Consider the following 13,583-nt stretch of genomic DNA (forward strand, 5'->3'; position numbering starts at 1 on the left):
AAGGGTGGGGATTCACTTCTCACAGTGCCCCTTTCTCAGTGATTCTTTCTGTAGAGAAGTGTGACCAACATTTCCAAGCCAACTTGAACTCCTTTTTCCTCTGCACTTACCACCATGAAACATAACCACAAAGGAGAAGAGGCAGTCTTTTCCTGCCTGTTCTTTATGAACTTTGCCTCATGATTCATAAGGAGTGATTCTCCCTTCCCAACCTGCCCCTCTTCTGAGTTGATTGATAAGTGAATGCATTTTCCAGATATGCTTTATTGCTTTTTAAAATCCTTTCCTTTCTTATTTCTGAAAAGCATCAGTGAGAGGGAAGAAATGGTCTGTAAATGAAGCAAAACACAATGTCATATGTCCTAACAGCTCCTGCTCCACCACCACCCTTTTTGCAGCCATCCCAGAGCCAGGGGCAAGACCCTCAACCAGCCAAGATCCCACCCAGAGCAGCTCAGCCCCAGCCAGGAGCCCCAGCCAGCACCCGTGGATGATGTTGGAGGAGTCACCAAACCTGGCCCTAACAACCGGGGGGCCACCAGGCCCCCCGGCCTTTGTTGTCACCACCACCATCACCCAGTGTGCACGAGGGGCACTCACCAGAGATGAGAGGAGGATCCTCCAGCCCAGAAGGGCTCAGCTTAGGGCTGCTGCCCTTCCTGGAGGGGATTAAATAGGGCAGTGGGTGGGGAGGGCAAAGTGGCCACACCTGGGGTGGGAGGAGGCTCCAACAGAGCCCAGGTGCTCTGGGTTTGAGGGGAAAAGGGGGGGAAATGGGTCAGGTGAGGGCTGTTCAGGGGGTCAGGAAATGATAGGAGTGGGGGAATGGAAAAAAAAATAGAAATGGGTAGATTCAGCTTGGATGTTAGGAAGAAGTTGTTCCCCATGAGGGTGGTGAGAGCCTGGCACAGGTTGCCCAGGGAGGTGGTGGAAGCCTCCTGCCTGGAGGTGTTTGCAGCCAGGCTGGAGGTGGCTGTGAGCAACCTGCTGCAGTGTGAGGTGTCCCTGCAACAGAGTTTTCACACAAATGCACAGATACTCAGAAGGTCAGGGTGTTTCATGCCTATCACAGCTCTGCCTTCTGCTCCAGGCTTTTGAGGGTGTTATAGCCAACTGATCCTGCACACGAGCAAGCAGCCACTGTTTTCATCACTGATAATGGGAGCTGGTTGGGAAACGCACCTGCCTAATGTACCGATATAATATTAGTTAGAGTATTGAATCATAGAATGTTAGGGGTTGGAAGGGACCTCTAGAGGTCATTGGATCCAACCCCAATGCCAAAGCAGGGTCATGTAGGGCAGGCCACACAGGAACACATCCAGGCTGGCTTTGAATGTCTCCAGAGGAGGAAACTCCACAACCTCTCTGGGCAGCCTGCTCCTGGGCTCTGTCACCCTCACAGTAAAGAAGTTTCTCCTCGTGCTGAGGTGAAACCTTCTGTGTTCTAGCCTATAGCCATTATTCCTTGTCCTATTACTGGGTGCCACCAAAAAGTGCCTTTCCCTTTCCCCTTGACACCCACCCCTCAGATATTTGGACTCGATGATCTCAAAGGTCTTTTCCAACCTGGTTTATTCTATTCTATTCTATTCTATTCTATTCTATTCTATTCTATTCTATTCTATTCTATTCTACTGTACTCTATTCTATTCTATTCTACTCTACTCTATTCTATTCTATTCTAATTTACAGACATTGGTGGGAGGGTTGGAACTAGATGATCTTTGAGGTCTTTTCCAGCCCAAACCATTCTATTAAGATCCCTCTTCAGACTTCTCAAATCATCTTTACTATTACTCAGCCAGCAAGAAACATGCCAGGCACCACCTCTCCTTCTGTCCCCACCTGGATTAGGCTTGACATATCCATCTACAACATTCGTGAGGTTATTACAGAGGAATCGGTGGAAGTTAAGGAAGGGCAGAAAAATTCCTTTCACACTAAGTGACTTTGCTTCTCGTTGCCACAAGATGGAGCCTTGACATTAAAGCATTTGCTGGCGGTCTGACGATTGTCCGAGGAGGCTGAGCCACCTTCACAGATTCACCTTTCATTTTCTCAGCTGATTACCGGTGCTTTCTTACTGAAATCATATTTTGCATCATCTCTTATTAGTGAGCTATGAGGAAATGAGGAAGACTCTGCCAAAATAGGTGCCACTCTGGCATAACTTGGTAGAGGAGGATGGTGAACAAGGCAGTTTTTCTTCTGTGTTAAGAAATCACCCTCCAATACCTGGGAGGATACCCCCAGTACCTTCTGGGAAGAGGTGAAAGGTCTGGAACACCTCTGCTCTGAGGATAGGTTGAGGGAGCTGGGGGTGTTCAGCCTAGAGAAGAGAAGACTCCAGGGGATCCTTAGAGCTGCCTTCCTACCTGAAGGGATCCTACAGGAAGGCTGCAGAGGGACTTAGTTCCTAAGGGTGTCTAGAGACAGGACAAGGGGGAATGGTTTGAAGCTGAGGGAGAACAGGGTTAGACTGGAGCTGAGGAAGAAGTTCTTCAGTATGAGGGTGGTGAGACTCTGGAATAGGCTGCCCAGGGAGGTTGCAGATGCCTCCTCCCTGTGGGTGTCCAGCTCTTTAATATGAGGGTAGTGAGACTCTGGAATAGCCTGCCCAGGGAGGCTGTGGATGCCTCCTCCCTGTGGGTGTTCAAGGGCAGGAGGCCTTGAGCATCTGAGTCTAGTTAAGAGGTGTCCCTGCCCAGGGCAGGGAGGTTGGAGTAGATGATCTCTGAGGTCCCTTCTGAACTGAGCCATCCTGTGAAATGGTAGAAGAAAGAGCACATTGTGCAAAAGCTGAGGCACAAATGGGGACAAAAGGAAGATACTGAGGAGGCAGCAGGCTTGGGGCTTTCTGTCTTTTACCTTCTGATTCAATTTTCTGTCTCTGAAAGTCCCCTAGTTTTATATCCCACAGCAATTTCTGAAGGAAGATAGAAAGTCATCAATGTCAGCAGCAGAATTTCAGACAAACTGTTGTCCCAGCAGCATCTTCCTCTCTGACCTTTGCCGGCAGGCACTTCCCTCAGATCTAATGCCTGTATGTATAAATTTCATTTCTCTTTTGTTTCCACTTCCCCTCAAGCCTTTTTGGTTTGTGCATTTCTGGTGAGTTGTTTTCCTTTTTTTTTTCCCCTAGTTGAAGTTATTGTAGAAAAGCTGGGCAAAGAAATGAGGTTTGGATTTTTCTCTGAGGACGTTTGAGCCCTGGAAAAGTCTCTAAAGTGGGTTTCAGAGAGGGAAAAACCAATCCCAAACTTCTGCATTTGGGCTTCACTTATGAGAGCAATAGTTGCAAGGCTCCAGCAAGTCCCCACCCCTGCAGGGACTTGGCCAGCAAGGGGAAGAGTTGGAGGAGAAAGAGGCAAAGTTTGAATCCAGCTCTGAGTTTAGCAGAAGGCTGGGGCCCGATAAGGCTTCCTGTGCTCTTTGCCTTTTTGTGCTGGGGAGTGACAAAATTCACTGAGGGCAAGGCAGAGTGACAACTGCTGTAGAGCAGATAATAAGCTGATTAACTCTCCTGCTCAGGGCCTCACTGGGAGCCCAGGTGTGCCTGGCTCACTGTATGAGAGTGGTGCTGCTTGTTTTGTCCTCCTTGGTAAGGTGAGCAGGATCAAGGCACAGCTGCCCACACTCTCAGCTCATCCAAAAGACTCCAGGCAGTACAGGACATCATAAACACGTTTGTGGGCTTCTTGGCATCCCCATCTCTCTGGCCTCCTGTGTGCATGGATTCCCAATGAGTGGTTCAGCTCATGCATCAACCATCCCCTCCTGAATTTCACCCTGAGCATCACATTGTCTGTAAATCAGAGCAAAACAGCAAAGGTCTAAACCCCAGCTGCCTGCTATGGCCTAGGTAGTAAGAATGATGTGCTGGAGCAGCACCTCCATTACCATGGTCAATGTGATATTTGGTTTCAGTAGCTCAAACTTCCCAGAACTCTGCAGCTCAGCCTGCTGACACTCCTCCAGCTGAACTGTTGGATGACCACTGCCCCTCGCCCTGCCAAGGAGCAGGAAAATTTGGCTGTCTGTTATTTTGTGGGGAATACCCCCCTGGTCCCCTGCCAGCCAGAAGACAAGCTGAGGAACCTGCTTGTGCTGTGAGAGGCTGGGAGCAAATGGGCACCCTGCTGCAGGATCAGACAGGCTTCCCACAGGCAGCTCTGCTGCCCTGCGCAGGTCCAGGAGTTGGGCAATCAATCCCTCTGCTGGGAGCTCCACCCTCCAAGAGGTCTTCTAGATAAAAAAGCCAACACCCTTTTCTGTGGTTTCTTGTAGAGCTCCTTTTTTACATAGAAAATAGTTGTAAATAGTGACTCAGTTGTACCTGAACCCAAGCCTCCACTCAAGCATCGTAAAAGATTTCTTTCCTTTGTTTTCTAGTTGCAAAAGTCAGTGCTTCCTCTGCAAACCTGAGACTCAGGCAGACACTGAGGATACACTTCCCCAGCAGAAACACAGCTCCGAAGCTGCCCTCAGCCCCATGCTGCCACATGGTTGTGCTAACTTGCACAGAGGCTCAGAACTGGCATCTGAAAAGCATATTTAAAGAGCACTGGATTTTACATTACAGCAAGACTTCCTTCCCTCTACCCCCTTCCCCTACTGCTGCCTTGCACCACTTTCACATCAGCTGGAAGGGACCTCTGGGGATCACCTAGTCCAACCCCCCTGCTAAAGCAGGGTCACCCACAGCAGATTGCCCAGGGTCACAATGTGCAGGCAGGTTTGGAACCTCTCCAGAGAAGGAGACTCCACAACCTCTCTGGGCAGTCTGGTCCAGTCCTATGACACCTTCACAGCAAAGAGGTTTATCCTGTTCAGATAGGCCCTCCCAGGTTCCACTTTGTGCCCATTGTTGTCCTACATCCTGTCACTGGGCTCCACTGAGAAGAGTCTGGCCCAAGCCCAATCATGCCGCTTGTTCTTGCCTCCTCAGCTCTTTCTGATGCCCAGCACTTTCCCAGCCCCTCCTGTCTTGCCATTCAGACTGATTAAAACATGGTGAGCAATCTCATTATGGAAGCAACAATCTGTGCAACATCTCTAGTGGAATGACCACTTCCAATGTCTATGTGAGAGAAACCAGCTCTGAGGCTGCACCTTATCCCTTCAGTGCAGTAAGTGAGCAGAAACTGACCTCAGCTAGTATTAATTTCCAATAAGCCTGGAAATGAACCAGACACAGATCTGCTAATTAAGGTGAAAAAGCAGCTCACTGAAGCAATGCTCCCAGCAAGCAATACCAAAGACACATCTATCTGTTACAGTCTGTGTGTTTATTATTCCCAGGAGGTTATACAGGACATAAGTGGAAGAATTTCTGCTGCTGTTATTAATTTCAGTGGCATCTTTTCCTGTCAGCAAACCCCATTTGACTCTGCTGAATGAAAGCTGCTGAATTTCAGGAGAATAGGGATGAAGGTCTGGCACAGGGTTACACTTGGATTGGAGATGGCATCCAGCATATGCCACAGAGTAAGGGGGGCACAGTAGGGGAGATCACGTCCTTCATTAATGGAAATATCCACTTGGGAAGAGGTAGGAGAAAATAACCTAGAAACAAGGTCATCGCTCTCCTGACAGCCCCATGGGAACCTCAAGTTGTGCTGAGACTGAACTAATTTTCCTGCTGAGCCTGACAGGCATGTGGATGCCATTTCACATGGCAGGAAGAGCAGCAGGCTGTGAATAGTGGAAGCAGCTCTGATTTCTTTGGACAATGCTAGAAATCCCAAGAGAAGAGTCTGTGAGCAGACTTTGGCCCTTTGGACTACCAGTCCCATGTGAATTCCCAGCACAGGGATTTCAAGATGATGACTGCACGAAGCTGGGATGCAATTTGGTCCTCCATTTATCTGAGCATTACCAAAAGATGGAACATTGCACCATAACTGTGGAGAATTGTGTTTCTCTGTGATGCAATCCTTAGAGAAGTGGAAGTCAACACACTGCTGCCTTGGGGCAGTTCTTCCTTCAGGAGGAGATGGGTCTGAGCACTGAACATGTGCTGCTTGAAAGAGCTACTGAAATTCTGAGAGATTCTACACTTCAGAAGAATAGAAATGTGCTCATACAATCATTTTGGTTAGAAGAGACCTTTAAGAACATTGAACTCAACTGCTTACCCAAGACCGGCAGGGTACCACTAAACCACGTCCCTCAGCACCATACCCACATGGTTTTTAATCCCTCCATGGATGGGGATTCCACCTTTATCCTACACACTCAGTTGCACAGCAGAGGAACAGCCAAGAGTTAGAAATGGGGTGGTGAGAACATGACCTTCTTCACAGCTTTATTGTTAAGAGATCTGAAGATATGGAAGGAATGGAAATGGTGCCAAGGAGTGAATTGAATATTCCTGCTTGTTCACCTCATTATTAAGTAACTGGTCTGACCAAAACATGCATTGCATTAATATTTAACACCTAAATAACCTTGGCAAAGGGTCAAAAATGGAGAGGACTGCTGTTAATGAGCAGAATAAATGTCATAGCTGAGGACAGACATGATCCAGTGAGGGGGAGCAGAAATTAGACCATATACTGGTGGCCTGGTAGCGTGGTGGAAGCGAAGAGCAGCACAACCTCAGGCCAGAGAGATGTGGGTAACCTCTGGGCCAGCAGAAATCCCTGAGGTACAGGCAGGAAAAGTCTCAGGTCAAGAAAAAAGCCTGCCCTGGTATGGGCTGGGAAGCTGCTGAGTGAGGAGCAGCCCTGCTGGAAAGGATCTGGGGATTCCAGCAGATGTCAAGCTGTCTGTGAGCCAACAGCCTGCTTTTGTTTTCAGTAAAACAAACCACATACTGGGCCACCTTAGGATGAGGGAAACTATGACCCTCTTCTGCTTGGTGACACCAGGAGGCTGCTTCAGCTTTAGTGCAATAGGTGTTGGGCCTTCCTGCAGCTCAAGAGGGATATAGAGATAGTGGAAAGAACCCAGTGAAGAGAGAATGAAATGGTTAGGGGCCCAAAACACCTGACCCAGAGCGGGAGAGAGGCTAGTGGAGCTGGGCTTGTCAGCCTGACAAAGAGGAGGCCAAAGGGTGACCTAAGAGCTGCCAACAGTCATGTGAAAGACAGTTGCAGAAATGTCAGACTCAAACTCCTGTCAGCAGTGCCAGAAGATAGAAACAAGGTGCAAGAGCCACAGATTGTGGCTTGTGAGACACAGGTTGGACATTAGGGGGGGGGGGGAAATCAGTAGAAAAATAGTGTAGTACTGGACTAGGCTCCCCAGGCAGGCTGAGGAGTCTCCATCTTCAGTGTTTGTACAAGATTCATCTACACAAGACCTGATCTGATGTTGGTGATAGCCCTTTGAGCAGGAGGTTGGACTAAAGAGCCAACAGAATTTCCTTCCAATAAACATTCCCATCCTGTGATCTTAAATTCAGGCCAATGCCCATGTCTCTAATACTAACTTGCTGAGATACCAATATGTCCTGAATTGCTTTCCTTAAAAAGGCTTCCTTTTTGACCTAGGGTGCTTCACACAAAAGCAGAGCAGGAGAAAACGAGCATTTTTAGGGATTTATTCATTCCACACTCTCCAAACCCAAATGCCATCCACTGCACTGTCTGCTGGCAAGCCACCACATTCAAAAATAGCATCACAGGTGGTCCCATCACAGACTTCTAACAGCCCCAGGTGTCTCCTCCATGTGAAGAGATTTCTTGGGACAGGAAAATAAAGTGCCACAAGTCATTTCCTGTGTCATGATGTGGTGTGGTGGTTTTAGGCCATGCCTTTAAAATTTACTTACAGATTTTGAGCAGAAAAGTAGGAAACTACAACTACCAAGCTCACGAACAGAAAACACCTTCTGCAGTACAACCTGCAGCCTGTAAAACTGCAGGCAGTAGACGTGCTTTCCCTTCAAACTGAAACTCATCTTCCCAAAGCTGAGCCATGAGAACAAACAGTTAACAGTTCTGTTAGGGTTGCTTGGTTTGACAACATAATAGCTCATCCAGGATTAAACTTTGTGCTGGTGTGCGATCATGTTTCTTCCTTCCTGCCCTGTAAAGAGGAAACTCGTGTCTGCATGTGCCTCTGGACCATCACAGGCTTCTTCCTCTCTGCCTTGCACAGAGGAAGCACAAGCTGGGCTCGTCAGCCTGCACCTTACAGCTCCAGCTTTCATCTTCACCCAGGGGCAGACACCGCAGCTCTGCCTCTGGGAGCCGCCGGGCCCCTTGCTCACAGATAGGTGCTGCAGCAGGACACCACTGTCACCCCTTCTGCTCCTTAACAGAAAATCTGCGCCCCTCTGCACAACTTCTCCAGCGACCTGCAGGAAGATAAGAGGCAGAAATCTCTTTAACTGACAAGATTTGTGCTCCCAGCTGTTAGGGCAGGTGTGCTGCGGTCATGTCTGGTTTTGACAGCACGGGGAGATGAAAAGGGACACCTGTATGCTAAAAAAAACCACCCAGAGGAGTCAGAGAGGGTGAAGACAGGTTCCTTTTGCACCAGTGCATCTCTATGGATAGCTGATATTATTTCATGAGGTAAAAGAAAGCAAAAGGAGAGTGGAGCTGGCTGTAAAAATCAGTACAACTTTTTTACTCCAAGGCACGCTGGTGAGAGGCCTCGAGCACAGCCCTGTGAGGAGAGGCTGAGGGAGCTGGGCTTGCTTAGCCTGCAGAAGAGGAGGCTCAGAGGAGACCTTCTTGCTCTCTACAACTACCTGAAGGGAGGTTGCAGCCAGGTGGGGGTTGGGCTCTTCTCCCAGGCACCCAGCATCAGAACAAGAGGACACAGTCTCAAGCTGTGCCAGGGGAAGTTTAGGCTGAGGTGAGGAGAAAGTTCTTCACAGAGGGAGTTGTTGGCCATTGGAATGTGCTGCCCAGGGAGGTGGTGGAGTCACCATCCCTGGAGGTGTTCAAGAGGGGATTGGACATGGCACTTGGTGCCATGGTTTAGTTAGTCATGAGGTACAGGGTGACAGGTTGGACTTGATGAACTCTGAGGTCTTTTCCAACCTTGTTGATTCTATATTCTATGATTCTATGTTACAGGATGAGTCCAGTCAGCATTGATGAGCTGACATTCAGTAGGTAGGGACATACAATGACATGTTTTGTTCTTTAAAGTTCTTATAAATTACTTACAATGTTATGATATCTAACATTCATCCTCTGCTCTGAGGATAGGCTGAGGGAGCTGGGGTTGTTCAGCCCAGAGAAGAGAAGATGCCAGGGGATCCTTCGAGCTGCCTCCCAATAGCTGAAGGGATCCCCCAGGAGGACTGCAGAGGGACTTCTCATAAGGTGTCTAGAGAGAGGACAAGGGAATGGTTTGAAGCTGAGGGAGAGCAGGGTTAGACTGGAGCTGAGGAAGAAGTTCTTCAGTATGAAGGTTGTGAGACTCTGGCATGGGCTGTCCAGGGAGGATGTGGATGCATCTTTCCTGAGGGTATTCAAGATCAGGCTGGATGAGGCCTTGAGCAGCTGAGTCTAGTTGAGAGGCCTCCCTGCCCATGGTGGGGAGGTTGGAGGTGATGACCTCTGAGGTCCCTTCCACCCTGAGCCATTCTATGATTCTTGTTTGCTTGGCTTTTCTCAGAGCTGTGTCCTCCCTGGAAGCTTTAATTGTTGCTAAACCGATCAAATGCCCTCCCAGCAATCCCTGCATGGCTCAGGAGTGACGTCTCCCAGGTCCCATTTTCATTAAGCCATAATGGAGCTGCTGTGTGCTCAGCCATATCAACAGGCCACGGAGCAAACCCACAGTAACGAGTCAGACAAGCTGCACCGGTCCATGCACAGCCTTGACAGCACTGTAGGGCTTGCTGCCAGCACAGCTCTGTAGATCTGGGAACATCTTCACACAGCTGCAGTGTACCTTCAGCTCGGATTTAGCTGCTTTTGTAGCCAAGGACATGTGGAGTTCAGCACAGCATGGGATGGCACAGCTGAAAGGAGATGTGTCCGTGGTCACCATTAAACTAAATTCAAGCTACATCTACATGGTCAACATGGGGTTGTTTTGCTGCTGCTGCTGCTAAGAGGCTGGCCATGGCAGCATTATCTGCTGAGCCTCGGGTGTAGGTGTGGGATCTGCATTCTAGCAGGCTGGCTGTAACACCACCCCACAACTCCTACCAGCAAGCAGAGATGAAGATGCAGAGAAAATGCCAGGGTTGGAGGGGTGGGGTTTACCCACCCATTTAGGCTGTCTAAAATGTCATAGCCCTCGATCAGCCCACAGTTCCTGATCAGCCTGAGGGTCCTCACCCAGAGCAGCCCCAGGCAGGGGAGCTCACAGCTCGGTGCAGCCTGGTTCAGCAGAGCCTCAGCCAGCCCACCTTGCCTGAGGGAGGACTGCTGGGCATGCCATCCCTGAAGGTGGGTTTAGGGGCACGTGTGCCTGAAAGGAAAAAGGGAGAGCCCGAGATGACATCCCTCAGTGCCAAGGTAAACATTCCTCTGTGTCCAAACCCCTGTATTTGGTCAGTGCAGCAGAAGGCAGTTTGAGCTTTGAGTGCTTATTGCTTTGCCTCTAATGGCAGTGTTTAGCAATACCCTTTTTTTTCAGCCCTGCCAACACCCTGGGTTCCCAGTGTATCTCTGGTGTAATTTTGCTTGCCTCACTGCAGTTACACCACAGGAGAGTTTGGCCCTTTAACAGCGGGGGGGTGCTGGTGGCCCTGGGCATGCTGCTTGCTTGGTAGGCTTTCCAAAGGACTGGAATTCCTTGTGGAATTCTGTTCTGTGAGGCAATGGCTGTGGGGGCAGCGAGCCCACTGCCACTGTCAGTAACCTGCAAACAAAGCATCTCCAAGCATCCATAAGCTGATTCTGACTTTACATAAATTATGTAAAACCAGTTTATTTCAATAGTATGATCTGAACTTTGCTTTTCAGCAGTTACCAGTGCCAGGAGGAGCAGATTCAGGACCTATCTCTTAAAACTGCTGCTTTATTGATGCTATGCCTTCAACAGTGACTCTGAATTGTAGATGTACTTAATGAAAACAGAAGGGGAGGACACAGTCTCAAGCTGCACCAGGGGAGGTTTAGGCTGGATTTTAGGAAGAAATCCTTCACAGTGTGGTTGGCCATTGGAATGGGCTGCCCAGTGAGGTGGTGGAGTCAGTGTCCCTAGAGCCATGGTTTAGTGGATTAGATGGTGTTGGGTGATAGGTTGGACTTGATGCTCTCGAAGGTCTTTTCCAGCCTGGTTAATTCTGTGATTCCTCTTCAGCATCAGTCTGAGTACAGTATTTAGAGGACATGCTGGTGATGATGTTATTTAATCAGTAACCACCTCTTTGTCTCCTTCAGGCTGATTTCCCTGCCCATCACTTCCATAGTTTGTCATTACAGAGAATATGCACTCGTGACGTTCCTCTGAATGGAAATAGGCTATTTTGCATTTGACTGATATTCCTGCTAGAGTATTTTGTAACAAGGCAGGCAGTAGGAGTGAGTAATGCATGCTTACTTGGCCACAGATATTCATCAAGTACTGCTGCAGTGAAGAAAGGCAAGCCAGGCAGTGAGGGAAGCCAGTGGAATAAACCAGAGCCACAGACCCTCAGTCAAGGGCCCAAATTAATCTTAATCTAGCAGGGAAAAAACCTCTCCTCTACAAAACTTTATAGTGGCAGCTCTCAGCACGATGCTGAAATGTGGACAGATTCCTTACCAACAGCCTCACAGAGTGAGGTAGACATGTCAAAGAGGGTCACTGATTAGAGGGGAAGTGGAGACAGTGAATTCCAGAGATAGAGAGTGAGGGAAAACGGGTTGAGGAGGTGGTGAGGGAGGAATTCTTAGCCAGAGAGTTGGAAAAGTACTGAAGGCAAAGAGCCCAACCTCAGAGATGTGGGTAAACACAAAACGTCAAACCTGGAGAACATCTCCTTTCATGAAGGAGAAAGCTGGTAGTTTCACTTTCATTTCTGAGAGTGGCACACTTTTATTTTTTGCTGCCCTCCCTTCAGTAATTATGTTAGTCAGAAAAAGAACAACTAAGTCAGTTGGTTCATACAGTGTATATTTAAAGTTGTTATTAATGCATGCATTAATTATTGTTTCTTTCTGTGTGCTGGGGCTCAGCTGTGCACAACACTCTGCACAGGGGACAGAACTCCGTGTCCTTGTGCAGCATGAGAGTAGGAAGCTCATGCTAGCTGTGTTCAGTGTTTCAATATTTAGCTGTGAGATGGAACCAGGTCTAACATCAGCCTTAAATATATGCTTAACATTCAGCTGTGAGTGACCACTGGAAATGCAAAGCATCTTCCCAGACTGCAGCCCCCCCTGATCCCAGCTTTGTTTTGAATTGCAACAATGCACAGGGTGGAAAGTTATGCCCACAAGTAGCAACTTCAAAGTCTGGGAGTACTTAGCAAACTAGGACAAATGTTATGTCATATTGTCCCAAAAGGGAAGGAAGCATTCTCCTGGCGTACACAAAAGGAGGAGGGAGAAGAAATGTGAATGTATTTTGAAGGCTGGGGTTTTGAAAAGCACATTAGAAAAGTTAAAGAAGTCCTACAGAGTGCAAACCAGGCTCAGTGCAACTAAAGGGGCAGTATCTGCTGAGCCAATACTAGGTCCAGTAAAAGATGCTGCCTTACCTGACAAGTCTTGTTCTTTAATATTCTTAAACTGTCTGGGCTGTCACTTTCACTGAAAAAGGGAGGTGTCAGTGGTTCATGTCACTTGAGCAATACAGATTGCTTCTGTTTGTCAGTAAGCTGAAAGGTGACAGAATCATTGCTGCTGTTCCAGCTCACCCTTCTTTTAAACCAGATTCTCTCTGAGACAATCTAGTCTGCCTATTTGTCACATTTTTAAGCATTGTTGCTTTAACATTACAAACGCCAGAAGGATTAAGAGGGTAATTAAGGATAAAGGGATAATCTCTCGCCTTTCAAGGTGATAAGGATGATCTCAGAATAAATACCAGTAAACCAAACCCAGGGTGTTTTAGTATAAAGGAAAATCAGAAATAGAGTGGAATTCAAAAGAATAAGGGATGTTACTTCTTGAGATGTCTTGGTATTTCCAGGCCTAAACTCCAGCAAGGTGGAAAAAAACTGGGCTGGTACCAAGAGGCTGATGCAAAAGGTTTTAGAGGTGAAGTGGTGGAGTCACCCACGGAGTCCGTTCATCTTTATTCAGCCAAACACCCTGATCGTTTCAGGATGATAAAACAATCTGAATGCTCTTATGTCAGTGCAACTCAGGATGGAATTCACCCTCCCAGATCTGGTGCTTCAGATTAAAGCTGCTCTACAAAACACAGCCAAACACATGTCTGAATTAAAACCGTATCTCTAAATTTTCATCTGAGCACCGTATCTCAAAGTGTACCCATCCCTTGCAACAGATCACAGAACACAGACAGTGAGCAAGCCACTGGTCTTGATAAATCACAAGGGTCTATTTCATAGAATCATAGAATCAGTAAGGTTGGAAAAGACCTCAGAGATCATCAAGTCCAACCTGTCACCCAAGACCTCCTGACTACTGACCCATGGCTTCAAGTGCCACGTCCAATCCCTCAGTTTCATTTGTCTTATTATTCAAGTGAAAGTGCTGGATAATTGG

The sequence above is a fragment of the Dryobates pubescens genome, chromosome 18 (genome assembly GCF_014839835.1).
Source record: "Dryobates pubescens isolate bDryPub1 chromosome 18, bDryPub1.pri, whole genome shotgun sequence".
Taxonomy (NCBI): domain Eukaryota; kingdom Metazoa; phylum Chordata; class Aves; order Piciformes; family Picidae; genus Dryobates; species Dryobates pubescens.